This window comes from Gavialis gangeticus, unplaced genomic scaffold, assembly GCF_001723915.1.
Source record: "Gavialis gangeticus isolate Ggan-Ray unplaced genomic scaffold, GavGan_comp1, whole genome shotgun sequence".
NCBI classification, from domain to species: domain Eukaryota; kingdom Metazoa; phylum Chordata; order Crocodylia; family Gavialidae; genus Gavialis; species Gavialis gangeticus.
In genome coordinates this window covers 13,407,652-13,424,387 of record NW_017729006.1, presented here as the reverse complement: position 1 = coordinate 13,424,387, position 16,736 = coordinate 13,407,652, and the positions used below count along the sequence as shown (strand labels likewise).

General features: G+C 43.3%; 1 long non-coding RNA gene across 1 annotated transcript; it reads right to left on the bottom strand.

The window, feature by feature from the left end:
- Positions 1-7,785: 7,785 nt before the first annotated feature.
- LOC109291736 lies at positions 7,786-14,775 on the bottom strand. The gene is made up of 3 exons (XR_002095938.1): positions 14,297-14,775; positions 12,318-12,455; positions 7,786-9,244 (listed from the first exon to the last, which is right to left on the bottom strand). It is a non-coding gene; the product is annotated as an uncharacterized LOC109291736 (long non-coding RNA).
- Positions 14,776-16,736: the final 1,961 nt, after the last annotated feature.

Genomic DNA, 16,736 nt, shown 5'->3' with positions numbered 1-16,736 from the left:
GGGAGGGAAGCGGCGGCGCTTGGCTCCTCCCTCCTCCGCCAGCGCTCCCCCCTCAGGGGCGGGCAGCGCAGGGTGAGGCGTCCCCGCCCGGCTCCCTGCTCAGGCGCGCGGGGAGCCCGAGGGGATGGATGACCCCGCCCCCCGCCGCGAGGGGTCGCACGCCCGGCCCGGCCCGGCTGAGCACGCCCCACTGCCTGCGGGTCGCACCAGGGGCCGGAGCCGCGAGGGACCCCAGGGGGCCTCTCGGCCACCCCCTGCGCATAGCGGGACCCAACTAGATCAGCCCGGCCGAGGCTTTGTCTAGCTGGGTCTTCAAACCTCCGAGGAGGGAGATTGCACCACCTCTCTGGGTAGCCTGCTCCAGTGTTTTACGACCCTCCTAGTGAGAGAGTTTTCCTAATAGCCAACCTAAACTCCCCTTGCTGCAACTGGAGACCCTCGCTCCTTGTTTTGCCATCTACCACCAGGGTGGCCATCCTAGTCCAGTTGTCCTCTATTGATATGAAACCCGACACCTTTCTCTCCTCTATTTTTCTCTTCAAGAAATATGCATCCCTGCTGCTGCATCTCACCATCCACATTCCCCTTCTCTGAATCCTAGTCCCACCCATGGGTGGGCTAGGGGGTAGGTAGGTGCTGGCAGGCTTCACTTTCCCCCTGCGCTGGCTGAAGGCTACTTGCCACCAGGGGAGCAGGATTGTGTTGGCATGAGAACACCCAGGGCAAAATTCACCTTCTTGGGTTTCTGAGTGGGGGTTCAAGCCAAGGCACCAGCAGCTGGAGATTTTTTCTCCTCTATTCAGCACTGGTAAGGCCTCATGTGGAGTCCTGTGTCCAGTTTTCAAGAGAAAAATAGAGGACACGAAGGCCTCGGGTTTCATATCAATAGAGGACAGAGTAGCAGAACACCTCTATGATGGCCACCCTATCTGCCACCACTGAGAACAGTCTAGCTCCATCCTCCTTGGAGCCACCCTTCAGGTACTTAAAGGTTACTATCCAATCCTCACTCTGTCTTCTCTTCTCCAGAAAAGCCCAGTTCCCTCAGCTTCTCATAAGTCACGTCCCTCAGCTCCCAAACCATTTTGGTTGCCCTCAGTTGGACTCTCTCCACTTTGTTCACTTTCTGGAGTGGGGGGCTGAAAACTGGACACAGGACTCCAGATGTGGCCTCACCAGTGCTGAACTGGGGAGGGGAATCCCTTAACCTGCTGGCATCTTGGCTTGAACCCCCCCTGAAACCCAAGAAAGTGAATTCTGCGCTGGGTGTCCTCATGCCAACACCCCAGCAAGTAGCCTCCAGCCAGGGCAGGGGGAAAGGGAAGCCGGCTAATGCCTACCTACCCACTAGCCCACCCATGGGTGGGACTAGGATTCAGAGAAGGGGAATGCAGATGGTGAGATGTATCAGCAGGGATGAAACTACACAGAATTTTTTTCCCCCAATTGAAAATAAACTGAAAATAAGCCTAGAGCTGTGTGACTCAGTTTGAGAAGCAGGAACAGGTCTAGTTACATTGGAATGAGTCAAAAACAATCTGCAGGGCTGGGAAAGAGGAGCTTCATGACCAGGAGCAGCTAACAGACAGCATGAATGGCAGAACAAAGGGTAACTCAACTGGTGGAACATCAAGACCACTGAAAATGAGAGAGGGTCCTTAACACCTGTGGAACGAAGAGTTTAGAAAGGATCAGGTAGATTGTAATCAGCCATGAAGTCAATGGATTTTCTCAGCACTGCCCAACTAGAAAGGCTGCTGCCACTGCCAGGCAGTTGGTTTTCAACCTTAGGTGGAACAGAAAGCAAAGAGGGGAGCAAATGCACCTGTACAACCCCCTGAATCCACCCTGAGCCCACCTCAGTCAGCTATGAACTTTTAAATGCCAGGAGGGACCTTATCACAATCACAGGGGTGTATCTGATGAAGCAAGCTCCGGCTTATGAAAGCTTATGTGAGGCATCTCTGATTTAGTCTGCCCTGCCTTCTGCCTGATTTCAGACTAACACAGCTCTACCTCTCTCTCTAATTTACCTTCTCATTGTTTCAGAGAGTGAATAGGGAAGCCCACCCCCCAAAGGGCTGGCATGCCACAGGGTTATTTATGATGGCTGATCATCTTCTGCAGTCCCAAAGCAGCATTGACTTCTCACTCCTGCCACCACCTTGAAGACTAGACAATGTATTCTGGAAAACTTTGAAAAAAACAATCCTTGTGAGAATCAATGCTGCTTGTGTATCAGTTCTCTGTGCTTTCCCTGTTTTTATTTCAAGTCAGATGCTGCCATGAAAAGGGGACCTTTATTGTTCAGACAAACCTCACTCGTTGCTCTCCCACTAGATGAAGTTCTAAACGGGTTTGTGATAAATTACTAATTGCCCTTGTGCTGCCAACAAAGCTTAGTGGCTTCAGGTGCAGGAAAGTGCACTTTATAATCCAATAGCCTCCCTCCTACCTCAGGAACTGTTGGTGAACTCAGTGTTTTAAATGTATTAGCAAAAAAACACTTCTGGCAACCTTGAAAATTCAATCAAAAGCAGGTTTCTATTGTGTGGCAGCTGAACCAAGAGCTATTGTATCTAGTGCTTACATCAAATCAAAGAAAACACCAAAAACCTGTGCTTGCCCTCATTGTGTCAGTAGGAAGGAAACATTCTTGCAAAGCCGTGGTGGCATGTAAAAATAAAGCTCCTGGCTGATACAGCAATAGAAAGACATGACATGCTTAGAGATTTAAACATTAGATTAGGCACTCCTTAATTCCAGGATTACAGAATAATAGAATCATAGAAAGTTAGGGCTGGAAGGGTCCTCAGGAGGTCATCCAGTCCAACCCCCTGGTCAAAGCAGAACCATCCCCAACTAGATCATCCCAGTCAAAGCTTTGTCTAGCCAGGTCTTAAAAACTTTAAGGATGGAGATTCCACCACCTCTCTGGGTAACCTGTCACCATGTTTTACTACCCTTCTAGTGAGAAGGTTTTTCCTAATGTCTAACCTAAACTTCCCTTGCTGCAACTTGAGACCATTGCTCCTTGTTCTGTCATCTGCCACCACTGAGAACAATCCAGCTCCATCCACTTTTGAACCACCCTTCAGATAGTTGAAGGCTGCTATTAAATCCTCACCCCACTCCCTCCTGTCTTCTCTTCTCTAGACTAAATAAGCCCAGTTCCCTCAGCCTCTCCTCAGAAGTCAGGTCCCCCAGCCCCCTAACCATTTTTATTGCCCTCCACTGGACTCTCTCCAATTGGTCCACATCCTTTCTGAAGTGGGGGGCCCAAAACTGGACACAATACTCTAGATGTGCTCTCACCAGTGCCAAACAGAGGGGAATAATCACTTCCCTTGATCTGCTAGCAACACACCTTCCTAGCAGATTGGTGCTGATATGCTAATTCTGCATTGGGAAATGCAGCACAGTAAAAACCATGATGGGTATCATGGAACTCTGGCTCCCTGTCCCCTTTTCCTAAGATATGGCTGAGCCTCCTGTTTGAAGGCAGGAGGAAAGGAGTACATTTCAGAACTATGAATCCCATTTCCCCCTTCTCATAGTCCAACCTGAGAGATGAAAAGCAAAAGAAATTCCTCGCACCCTAATAACTTAGAAGTGACAGTCACAAAAAATTTCTTTACTGTGATATTTTTAATAGTTATAGTAAATATCATTTAAAAAGAAGAAGAAACTGGGAGAGAGCTTTTTTTTCCTTTTATTTTTTCCTTAGAAGTATCTGTTCCTAATTTAGCCACTTTTTAGCTGAAGGACTGTTCAAAGGTGATCAGCAAAGGTCCTTTTAAAAATGGGGCTGCAGCCTTCATGAAAGTGCCTTTCTTTGTGAGAGACTCCCAAAGGGCTGTGAAAGCTCTTACTCCTGTCCTCCCAGCAAAGCAAGACAAGGTAAAACATAATAATAATATCCTGAAGGCTTAAAGTGAAAGGGGGATATTGGGTATTACAATTAACATTCAAACTTTCCTTTTGAAAAATCAGGAAAAAAAGATGGGGGTGGGGCAGGTGGTAACAAAATATTTTATATTCTGTTACAAATATTGTACATCTTTGAAGTGATACTGGCAGCCTAAAATACTGACAAACAAAGGTGCTGCTGTACAATGAAAACAGAAAGGTAACATATAGGTGGATTATTTAAAGCTTCTTGGATAGTTTTGCACAGCAGAAGATTTCACCAGTAGTTCTGATACTAGTATAAACAAACAAGATAGCTATGGCCTGAAAGAAGCTCAAAGCACCCCAAATTCCTAGAAAAGTTCATGAAGGAAGTCTACATGGAAACCCCCCTCAGATCTCAAAAGTAGCTGTGTGTAGGGTCAGCACTCTTGCCAGGTTTTTTTATGCCCTTTATTTATTTATTTATTTATTTAATAGGCATACAGGTCCCTTATCTCTAGCTGCAGAATGCATACTATGAAAAGAAGCTTGAAAGCTCAGAGCACAATCAATGAGAAGTAAGTCTGACAGTCCCAGAAGTAACTTCCACTGTCTTCCCAAGGAGTCTTCTGGTAAACAATACTGTATAACACGGTTCTTCCTCAGCTTCAGCTTCTCCCCACCAAACTCATCAATGTGTCCCAATTGCTTACACTTAAACCATGGTGACTTTTATAAAGTCAAGGGTAGAGAAATGCTGCTGCTTTACTGTCCTCTCTCCTGCCAATTGTAGGCCACTTGGGTAAACTCCTTTGTTCCTATCATCCCTACCAAGGCTACTGGATATAGAAGTCCTAGCCATGGTACAAAAACAGTAACACTGGAAAAGACTCTGTCTGCACCTTACCAAATGATGCTTGCTATGATGCTGGGTTTTTTTGGATCAGTCTTATCTTCTAGGTTCTACAATTAGCATTTAAGGTGAGTCATCTTTGTGGGTTGTACAGCAGACAGAGGAAGGACACTTCTCACCCTAAGGGCCAAGGGGTTCCAAATCCAAACCATACAAACTCATTCAGACACAGATGAATATTATTACATCTAGCTGCAACACAGCCATTGATCTGAGAGCTTCAGAAGATATTGGCCTATCATAATTTTTCTCTTTCATAGTTCTTCATTGAAAAGCTTAAAGTAAAAGATGGGACACCTGAGGGAGGTTGTTTAGTGTTCATGACTATTAGCAGCAGAATCAAGAATATTTCTGCATGTTTTGATTCATGCGAAAAATCCTTTTGGCTGAAACAGCCATCACATAAAGGGTAACAGAACCCCAAGTAACACTGGAGTGCTCAGGCATAATATGCAGACAGGCTTCATGTTTTGCATAACTCAGAATGGCACAAGACTTAAATCACAGATGACTGCATTGGGGTATTATCTTCACCATGTCAGGAGGAATTTTGTCACAATGATCTTCTTCCATGGTTCATTAACAGTCCAAATCCAAAGACAAGAGTAAAACATGCTGACCTTTTGCTTGATTCTTCACCCACAGGCCTTGTGGGCACAATGAGGCAGCCAAGTAAGACTGTGCAAAAGGTTAGAAAACAGAATGCCTTTATTTTTTATTACAATATTGTTACAAACAATGGTCTAAAGAATTAAATATCTTGAGAACGGGGCAATTAAGGCAGTGGGAAGCACTAAACTTACTCACTCTTCCTCTTGGTCACAGAATGAGCCTGCTAAAACATCAGTAGGAGATGGTAAGTTGTTTGGGGTTGTAGGAGTCATTCAGGAAAACTTTCCTATTAAACTAACTGTGTGTGTGTGTGTCACTCCCAATGATGTGTGGACTGGTAAAATAATGGGGGGGAGGGGGGGGGCGGTGTCTGCTATACTCAGCAGCCCCCCGTCTAACCAGTGTGAGCAAAGTGAACACTAGATTTCACCCGTGTTTCAGAATTTCCTACAGAGAGAGGAACTGCAGGCCCAGCAGCTGGAGGAAGCAAAATTTCTTTCTCCATGCCTTAACTCATAGAAGCCAACAACATGCAAAGAATGGAACCCGAGTGGCAACAACTGTGACCTGACTTACTCTGGAACTGAACTAAATTGTACTACAATATATTTGTGTTGCTAGACTAAAGCCGTATTTGGAGTATAATCCTTGTTATTAGCTAGAGATCCCAGAATAAAGAAACTGACAGTGGCCAGGCCTAGTTGTAGTGTAACAGGCTGAATTTTATGGGAAGTACCCAAGCCCCCTCCTTCAGAGTCAAAGAACTCCACAACATGCCTGTGGTGCATACAGACATTTTACATTTGGAAAAACAATATCAGAGAGGATTTTTTTAAATGTACATAAAGAATGTGTTTGTACATGATATGACTTTTTTTAATAGACATGGGGGAACTGAAAGTTGCTTTAAAAGAGGTCAGTAGGGAAGAAACTTGTGTCAACTTGCATAAAAAAACCTCACTGAAACAGCAAGGAATGTAGTTCATTTTTTAAAAAGGATGCTGTAACTTGCATATACACTTGAAAGAGGCAGATCTTGCACAGGTTTTGGGATGATAGATTTTATATTAAAAAAGGGATATCAGTGTAAGCACAGATTTTATATTCATGGTTGGTTCTCACAATTTGGTTCAACCACTGTATTTGAGAAGTGAAACATGTATAAAAACACAAATATACTAAATTCAGGGTCTCTGCTGCATCTTCATTTTAAAGATTAGTGTTACGCAGAAACACATTCAAGAACTGTTTATGGATTGTTTAGTTACTAAAGACCCATTTGCCATTCATGGAAAAATTCAGAATTAATTTTTTTTTTTTGTATAGAATTCTAAATGCTTCTTACTGAAGGGAAATTATAAACAGTGTTCACTTTCACAGAAATTCTTCTGTTCCTGCTACTTACTGCATCCCAAACACTATATGTTTCCAAACAATATGTATTAAACCTTTCTTATTCATATTTAGTTTTAAATAACTATTATAAATCAAGGCATAAATAGTCCAATGTTTAAGAAAAGCAAATGTTTGTGTATGTGTGTAAAATTTAACTGTGTAAACTCTTAAATCCATGAAAGTGTGGGGTTAACATTTTCTGGGTTACAGGTTTTAGAACCAAAGTCATCCCTGATACAAACAACACTAACTTGAGAAAAAGTTATACTAGAAATGATTTTAACTCACAGGAAAATAAACATTCCTCTTTTCCAGACTGTAATAGTGTTACTACTCCATTAACTAGCATTCAATATACCTGTGTTTTTCTGACTCCTGGAAGTATGTTATATGAGATTTCCATTCATTCATCCATTCACACAAATCAGAATCTTGCCAATCACTATAATCATTGTCCTAGGTACTGAAGCCCTGATCTTTGACAGTATTTAGGTTTTGAAATTCCTTGGATTCTCCTATGTGGCACTAAACACATAAAGAACAGCCAAGTTCTAAGACTTCTTTGGTCTTGTTTCCAAAATATAATAAAATTAAAATAAGTTTCTTCCATGCATGCTCCTAGTAACACTAATGTGCATGCTACATCTTAGGAAACTGAGAAGAATTATAAATTACTCTTATCTACAAAAAAGGTTCATTAAACATTCCCCCAATGAACATATGTCAAAGTAGTACAAACATAAACCAGATCTGCCACAGCTAATTGAAACAAAGGGTTTGTTCAAGGGACAGACAATACTAGGATCCCTGCCCCCCAGCCTCTGAAGAATATAAGTCTACCCCCAAAAATGTTTTAGTTTCACTTCTTTAACAACAGACATTTAAGAAAGATTAAAACACATACTGCCTGGGCATTCCAGAGCTTCAAAGAAAAATGCTAATTTAAAGAGATACCATACAATTTTGCAGCAATTAAGTAAAGGAACCTCCTTAATGGAGAGTCAGGGCAAGGCAAGGAATTACTATCTAAAACCTATCTGGCTATTTCTACTGTCGCCTACATTTTGTGTGTATCTTTTAAACCAAACCAGAACCACACAAGTTGTGTTGCTGTTTATCTTACTCTTTAAAGGAAACATTTTTCTTACTTTAAAAAAAGGCTACATCATTTCTTCCTTCAGTTTCTAATTACATTAAGCCATTATATGACAGTCATAAACACATTTCCACTGACAATAAACACTGGACTTATACTGAAGTGGGCACTACCACAGGTTTTTGGGTGTTAAGTGACAAACTGTGCAGCCTGTAGTTTGTGAACCTGCAGACAGTGCAAATGCTGCCAGAGACCAGTTTAACAAGTCTCCTTGAACTCTGCTGCTTGGATATGAAGCACCTGATGGTGATGAGCATACTAACTAGCTAATTATTTTATTCTGAAACCTGCTTTTTGTGTGATATGGCTATTCACACTGTGGAATAAATAGGTTGATGGACTTCACCTAGCTTTTGTTTTTTCTGGTCTCCACAATAAGGCCTACTTTCCTTTCCTGGCACCCTTCAATGCAAGGCGGTTTGTACGGAGCTTCCCTTAGAAGCCTATCAACGAAGGAGTCCTAATCCCTGCCACACAAATCACTCCAGAACCAGGTGAAGCACTGTCTTGTTCTCTTTTTCCCCCAAAGGACACAACACTGTGTTGATCCCAGAAATGACAGCCTAAAGTGAGGAGTCTAATCCAGACCTTCTTTTCAAGAGCATTTGTCAGTAGGCACAGGAAAACCTGGCCCCTTCTTGTGAATTTTACACGTAGGGAAAATAACCATTAAAAGTGTTTGTGTTTTGTGCATTGTAAATGTGTCCAGTGTCCTGAAGTTACCTATGAAACCCTTAATGCAGCTGCCCGCTAATGGCACAAGGCCTCCCAATTTCAACAGAAAGATGAAATGCAATGTGCCCCCAGCAATGTCTTTTATGAGCATTGCTTTGTGAGCACCCAAGATGTGCCCTAAAAAGCCATTCTTTCTAATGCAGTCTGCGAATTCAGTTATGTTCCAGTAGCAAAGGAAACAGCAGTTTTGTGCAGTACAAAACCCCTCCTCCTCCTCTTTCTTCTCTTCCTCCAGCTGTCTTGCAATTTTAAATTTACAGAGGGGCACACACAAATTTCAAACATTAGAATCTTCCTTAATTTTAATGGAAATGCGTGTTAATACTGTGCAGTGGAACATGTGATCTACAACATCCTCGCAGGCAAGCTAAGGAAGTACAGGTTGGATGAATGGACTGTAAGGTAGACAGAAAACTGGCTGGATCATTTGGCTCAGCGGGTAGCAGTCAATGACTCGATGTCTAGCTGGCAGCTGGTATCAATTGGAGTGCACCGGGGCTTGGCCCTGTAGCTGGTCTTTGTTCAATATCTTCATTAACAACCTGAAAGATGGCATAGAGTGCACCCTCAGTAAGTTTGCAGATGACACCAAGATGGAGGTAGTAGTAGATACACTGGAGAATAGTGTTAGGGTTCAGAGACACCTAGGCAAATTGGAGGATTAGACCAAAAAAAAAAATCCCATGAGGTTTGATAAGGACAAATGCAAAGTCCTGCACTTAGGACAGAACAATCCCATGTATAGGTACAGGCTGAGGACTGACTGGCTGGGCAGCAGCTCTGCAGAAAAGGACCTGGGGGGTATAGGGGACAATAAGCTGAATAGCCAACAGTGCGCCCTTGTTGCCAAAAAGGCTAATGGCATACTGGGCTGCATTGGTAGCAGTGTTACCAGCAGGTCAATGGAAATGATTATTCCCCTTTATTCTGCACTGGTGAGACCACATCTGGAGTGCTGTGTTCAGTTTTGGGGCCCCCACTGCAGAAAGGATGCGGACAAATTGCAGAGAGCAACGGAAATGGTGAGGGAGCTGGGGCACATGACTTGTGAGGAAAGGTTGAGGGAACTGCGTTTATTTAGTTCAGAGAAGAGAGGGCTGAGAGGTGATATAATAGCAGCCCTCAGCCAGCTGAAGTGTGGTTCCAAAGAAGATGGAGCTGGACTGTTCTCAGTGGTGGCAGATGACAGAACAAAGAGCAATGGTCTCAAGTTGCAGCAAGTTTAGGTTAGATATTCAGAAAAATTCTCACACTAGGTGGGTAGTAAATCAGGTTCCCCAGAGAGGTGGTGGAATCTACATCCTCGGAGGTTTTTATGACCCAGCTAGACAAAGCCTTAACTGGGATAATCTAGTTAGGGATGGTCCTGCTTTGAGCAGGGGGTTGGACTAGATGACCTCCTGAGGTCCCTTCTAACCCACATTTTATATGATTCTATCTCCTGTTAACCACAAAACAATGGGAATGTTCTGCCAGATCGACCCAAAAATTCTTGGCTACTTTAAGCTTTAATTATATTAATAGGCATCCTAGTTGTTTTTGCAGAATAAAATCCCTTCATTACTTGTGTGCCATCCAATCTACACTGTTTGTGCCATTTCATGTGGCATCCTTACAGCCAAGAAATAAAAGGGACTTCCTTCTCACTGGGGGTATTGTGGCTTTTTAATTACAAACAATAAATTCCAAATAGTAAAGCATAGGGAATCCTGTTTTTTAGCGATATCAAGCTTCCAGTTGACTTGAGTGGGAGGCACAGCTGCACAAAAGAGCCTGAGAATTAAGAGGTCCTACACTTCTTTCTGTTGTAAGCTCACTGAAATGATTACTTCTTGGAATTGGTTTATGAGAAAGACTTTTTAGATATGCAAATAGTGGTCAGTGTGCAGAAGCCCCAGTTCACCAACTGCTTAAGCTTTCTGTGAAAGCTTTTAGGTTTTTCATGAACATCAGTAGGGCTACCCACACTAGCTAGGGACAGACATTACTCAAACTGATTTAAGTGATCAGAAACTGGTTTAAACCTGTAACAGAACAGATGTTCAGTGCACATAAACCAGTTTGAAAATAACTGAAACCAGTTTGAGATAAACCTGGTTGAATGTAGTATCAGACTTAACTGATTTGGCTCAAACCAGTTTATGCAATGTCTGTCCCAGACCCCTTGCTGGTTTAAGTTAAATCAGAGTCCCCCAGGATCCCAGGGTATGTACTCTCTGGATGGGGCTCTCTGCCCCACAACAGGCCTGGCCCCTCCCCTCTGCTCCCTGGCTGGAGCTCAGCACAGACTTACAGGTACAGCAGGGTCTGCTGGCTTCCCCGTGCCCCCCCCATCTGTCAGTTTGCTGCAGACAGTATGACAAAGCAGGGAGGGAGATTGAAAAGCTCTGCATCATCAACAGATGCATACACTGATTCCCCCTCCTCCAGCTCTGAGTGCTGTCCCAGGGCTGGGGGCTGGCAACACTGCAACCCCTTGAGCAACCAGCAGGGAAAAGCCTACGACCATACAGGCAGACATCCCTAATGAGTCCTGCTGAGGCCTGGCCATGCTCTGCTCAGCTCAGCTCCCTGCACAAGGGAAGGAAGGTCTGCTCTAGTGCCTCCCAGCTTCTAGTCTGAGCCACTGCAGGCATGTGCCTGAATTTCCTCAGTCCAAAGTGAATGTCCAGTTTCAAACCTGTTCAGCCTAGTCAAGTTAAACTAACCTGCAAAGAATGAATCAATTCAGGCTCAGGCTTTTTGAATGTCTATCCCTAGCCACTGAGCAGTTAGTACAGTGCTAGGATTTGCAGGACAGCAGCCAAAGCATGTAGGTCAGGCAAGGACTCTTTATGAACTATGTGATCCTCAAAGTACTCATGTGATATGATAAACGTTTCACCTCTATTCTTTGAAATTTATGTTTGAACAAGTACTTGAAATTAGGCAATGGTACACCATGTTCCTTCTTCAGGCAGAACTGTGTAGCCAATCAGAGAGGGAAGAGAACACACCATATGATGCTGTTTTCTGTGATGTGCAGTGAACAGTGGAGGACACCAGAAATACTTCTCTGCCTACTAAAATTCGTTGAGGCAGAAGCAATGTGCAGGACAAGGGAGACTAGAAGTGTATGTTACAGATGTCCCCTAGTCCCTATTGTCAGAGGTGTTTTGTCTTTTTCCTTCAGTGACTCATGAACCTGGACCCCTCTACCTTCTCCCAATCCCAGAAATTCACACCACCTCCTTCTTTTATCAATCACCTATGCTTATGCCAAGAATCATGCCCCTCTCCTCCCTACACTCCAAGATTTGTTAATAAACAGTCCTTGCTCTTCACTACCCACTCACTTCCCCTACTGCTTCCACGTCTTGCACTACCACCTTTCCTTCCCAGTTCCTGCTGCCTCCCCCAGTACCACAACTAGCCGCCAACTCCCCTCTAGGTTCCTGCTTTCTTTGAACATTACTTCATGCCTCTAGCCTCTGCTGCTTCCCTCCTCACTCCATGCCCATTGCAAATCCCCACTTCCTCCCAAAATCCTTCTTGTCAAACACTCTTATTTTTGTTAGACTTCAGGTACAACCAATCTTCCCACACAGCAAATTAAATAGCTGCCCTTATACCTACCCCACAGATGGCAGCACCATAAATATTCCTCCGCCAGCAGGAGAAAGTGGTTCTGGAGTCCTGGTTTTCCTCGGAATCGGGATTTTTCCAGTTGTCACCACAATCCAAAGTGTTGAATCCACTGATCCCTAGAACATTCTGTGCAATTTTGGAAGTGTGCACATGCATTGTTAAAAAGTTGTTGCATTATATACAAAAATTAAATGGACAAATACCCTGGAGTTGAGTACAGGGCCTTACTCTGTTCAGCTGATCAAACCCTTGAAATGTAAAGGCATTACATTATTTGTTAGAGGCCTCTCCTTGTGTATTTACTGTCTGATAGAACAGCTGCTAAACAAGTCCCTTACTTTAAATTTCTTTTGCTGTGTTTCACCTATTTACACTTCTACAGTGCCTTTCATCTGAGGATCTTTAAAGAACTTACAAATGTTAATTAAAATCACGAAACAGCCTTAGTGAGGTTTATAGCTTATTTTCCAGCATTGCCCCTGCCATTATGGCCTCTAAACAATTTACAGTCACAGGATGAAATTTGATCTATAAAATACCGTATTTTTTTGCATGCCTTATGCACCTTTCCCTCAAAAATAGTACTAGAAATTGGGGTGCACATTATAAGTGATGAAATATGGTAACAGCAATTTCTGCTACTTAAACTCTTGCCATGCAAAATCAAAAGTAAGTCTGTATGTGATTTATAGGGAACAGAACAATGAGTAGGCTTGGCCCCCTACTGCTCTACTTGGTTACAGTACTTACTACAAGGACAGGTCTTTTTTTCTTTATTCTGCCTTTCTAAAATAAGGTATGTGTCTTATGTGAAAACTCTGAGTTTTCAAAGAAAAGAACAAATAGGATAAGTACACACAGGAAGGTGAGGACAGACAGGGGACCCAGACAACCTTGTTAAGAATTCAGTATAAAGCCTAAGGAAAAGGGTGGATGCACAGAATTAAGCCCAGGGGCAAACAGGACATAGACTGGCAAACATAGGGTAACACCTGCTCCCAAAGTGTGCAGCCAGGCTGGCAGCCAACAAGGAAGCAGCTGGAAGGGTCTGAGGTCAGGGTGGACCCTCTTCCAGTCATCCCTGACCATGGAGGCATTAATTTGCACACTACCTTTGCTCCCTGGACAGGAGCACCAGGGAAAGGAAATACTCTTCATACTTACCAGTACAAGGTATGATAAATAATGGCCTGTTCATTCTGTGCCAAAAAACATAAGCTCATTTGACATTTATCTAGCATTTGAGGCACAGAACAGCTTGCTATTTCAACAAGGTAAGGCCTCTTAAAATGCAAACATGCATGCATCAGAGTCCCCTCCCCCTCTGCAAGTGTGGCTGAGGGTCTCCTATTAGGTATGTATTTAAAAAAAAGCCATAATCAATCTTATGAAGAGCAGACACCTTAAAACTACCCTTTGTATGTATCCAGGTAGTTCTCCTCCTTACCTGATAATAAGTACCCCCACCCTTCTGTAGGAGTCCTGTCCTCACCATCCTACACACTCACCCTCCATAACAGTCGTCATTATATTGTACAAAAAAATCAAGCATATTGCGTATGTAGGGGGAATAGCATTTTGGCACTAAGCTTTTTATAACTCTTAAAGGAACAGCATACTAGCTGCCTTTTTCTTGTTCTTCCTTTTCCATTTAACTCTTTTCTACTCTGTGCTGCAATCCATGTGTGCCTGCAATTTAGATAGATGCATCTTTGCTAGCACAGGGACTGCTAACAATATAGCCACAGCAGCACAGAGCTCAGCTCAGGGTGCAACCTTCCTCCCCCCCAGACCTCAAGCAGGTTGCTTGGCCTCAATTGAGTTCTGTGCTGATGTGGTTATGCTTCTTGCAGTACTCAAGCTATCTTAGACTGCAGTCTCTCACCCGTTTTTCTTCCTTTTCTGGCTCTCATTTGCTTCTAGCACTCCACCCTCCCCATAACCATGGTTTCAATCTTATGTCTTACCTCCCCAGACCACCAACTTCTCCTTTTACATATGGAGACACCTTTTTATCAGTCTCTTGCCCCTGCTACAACCTCTCTTCCTTCTTCCACTTCCTCCTCTGGGTCTTTCACTTGCTTTTCTTCCTCCTTCCATCTTCTGGTTCTGCTCCAGGAGGTCTTTCTCCTTGCACCTATACTGTATAAGAATTTTTCCACGTTTTGCTGCTTGAAGTCTTCTTTGGAGTATTCATTTTTCTCAGCTACCCAAAAACAAGACCTAAAGTACCAGATAGCCCTCCCAATCCATATCCCTGCACAGAGCACTCAACAACCTTTCAGACTCATGTAGCTTTATGCTGTCAGCTTTGTCCCTAGTGCAAAGATAAATTTCACTTTGACCTTCACCCCATTTCTGCCATAACTTTCAAGTCCCTCAGCACAACCCACAGAATCATTCTTTTGATTCTTTCCCTTCTATTTGCAGGATCCCAGCTTTGCTAAGGGGTATCCAATGTTGCTGTCTGAGGCTTCACAAAAGGCAAGTTAACAGTTTATGACTTCCTGCAGGAAGAAAACCAGAAAAAAGCCTAAGAAAAATAAATACATTTTTAAAAAGTCTGCACCCTGCTGTGAATCTGCCTAGAATTCCACAAGGTCTAGGAAGATAGCACCCCCTAATGCCTCGCCACAGCAACATACAACTGGAGAGGACAGCATTGAGATCAAAGAGCAGGAACAACAGGCTGAAAGAAAGTGCCTAAGAAAAATGTTCAGGCTAAAGAAAGCTAACTGTGGAACGTGTTTGAAAATTTGGAGCAAGAAACTTTTGCTAGATGCAGAGCCTAGTTAGCTTTAATCTATCCTTGAGAGTGTTCCAGATGGAAAGAGCTATGGAGCTCACGTGCCTGAAGTAGTAACAGAAGAATGATTTACTCCGAAGGAGGATAGAATGAGATTATTGCCACTTATCCCTTGAAATTTTGCTCAGGTATGAATAATTTTGAATCTGTCTTTTGCCTGGTAAGAATCCCACCAGCTGGAATAGTTTATGTACTAGGAGGTCATGCACTCCATCAGCAAGCCTACCTTGCTAGTCAGTGCTCCCACTTCTTGGGCTGGTGTAACATCCTGTGCCCCTTCCACAAAGATTTAGGCAGGCTTGGAACCTTACACCCTATCCCTGGGTGGAATTCCCCACCTTCTCAACCCAGCACCTTGCATGATGTTCACTAAAACAGGTTTGAGTAGGCAGGACTGAGGATATGTAATACAGGCCTCAAATACATGGACTTAAGCCCATATTGCCTTCCATACAGTTAAAAATAGATGCCTTCACATTTTCCTTACTGAAGTAAAAAGCATTTACCATTCCTCTAACTCTTTGTGCCACCCTCAGGTAATGGATCTACCAGAGCAGCACTTCCATTTTCCAGCACAAAAAGACAATTTCCCCCCAAATGTCCTGTACACATATTCCAGGCCTTGGCTCCAATGCAACAGCAGCAGAAGATCCAGCAATGATTCTGTACTTCAAAGCACTACATCTGCTTGAGAGCACTATGGGGAACTTTACAGCATGCCCTTAACTAACATGTCTGTAGGCAGATAATTAATTACTGTGGTTGAACTACATTTCCCAACCTAAAATGTTGCCCTAGAGTTGTACTTCACCTTTCCCTACAACTCTGTTTTACCTTCTAGGGCCCTTCCAATTCTTTCTTTTTTCAAAGTTTTGTATTTGCTTCTTGGAATTGTCAGGTTATAGCAGGAAGTCTTATATCCCAATAGGTGGAACTGATGTAGCACTTCACAGCACATGTGGCCATCCTATAATGCAGAAGTCTGTTTATGTTGTTTGCTCCTAAAATTGAAGCCAGTATTTCAAATTAGCACCTAAAATTACCTGGGCATATGAATACCAAATTTCCAAAGTTTTCAATTTCCTGAGTTTCTCAAAATGTTTGAAGGGGCCACTTGTGGCTTTCTGAAGTTCTACGATCATTTCTTGTATGAGAATTATTCAAATTTTTAGCCTAACCAGGAAGATGACAGCAATGCTTAGGTGCTTTGTTGTGAAGGCTTTTACAATAGACGGACCAAACAGCTCGAGAGATTTTAATCAGCTGACATCCAGTCCAGGGCACCAGTGGCTGAAGGCTGTCACTTTCTGACAGATGTGTTGGAAGCCAGTGCCTATTTAAGAACCATCCTCATCACAAAACTATTTAACAGTGTGGGAACCTGGCACCTGCCTCAACAAGCCAAATAAAGGAAAGAAGTCTAAGTTGCCCCTCACTCCTGGGCCTTGAATCCTATAAAGAACAATAACAAGTTGAACAAGTGGCAGGGCCCTCAGCACATCTACAACATATGCACATAGAGGATTTCTATCCAGAGTGTGGAAGCAATCATACCACCCTGTGGATTACAGCATGCTTGTTCTGAGCCCCTCTGTGAATTC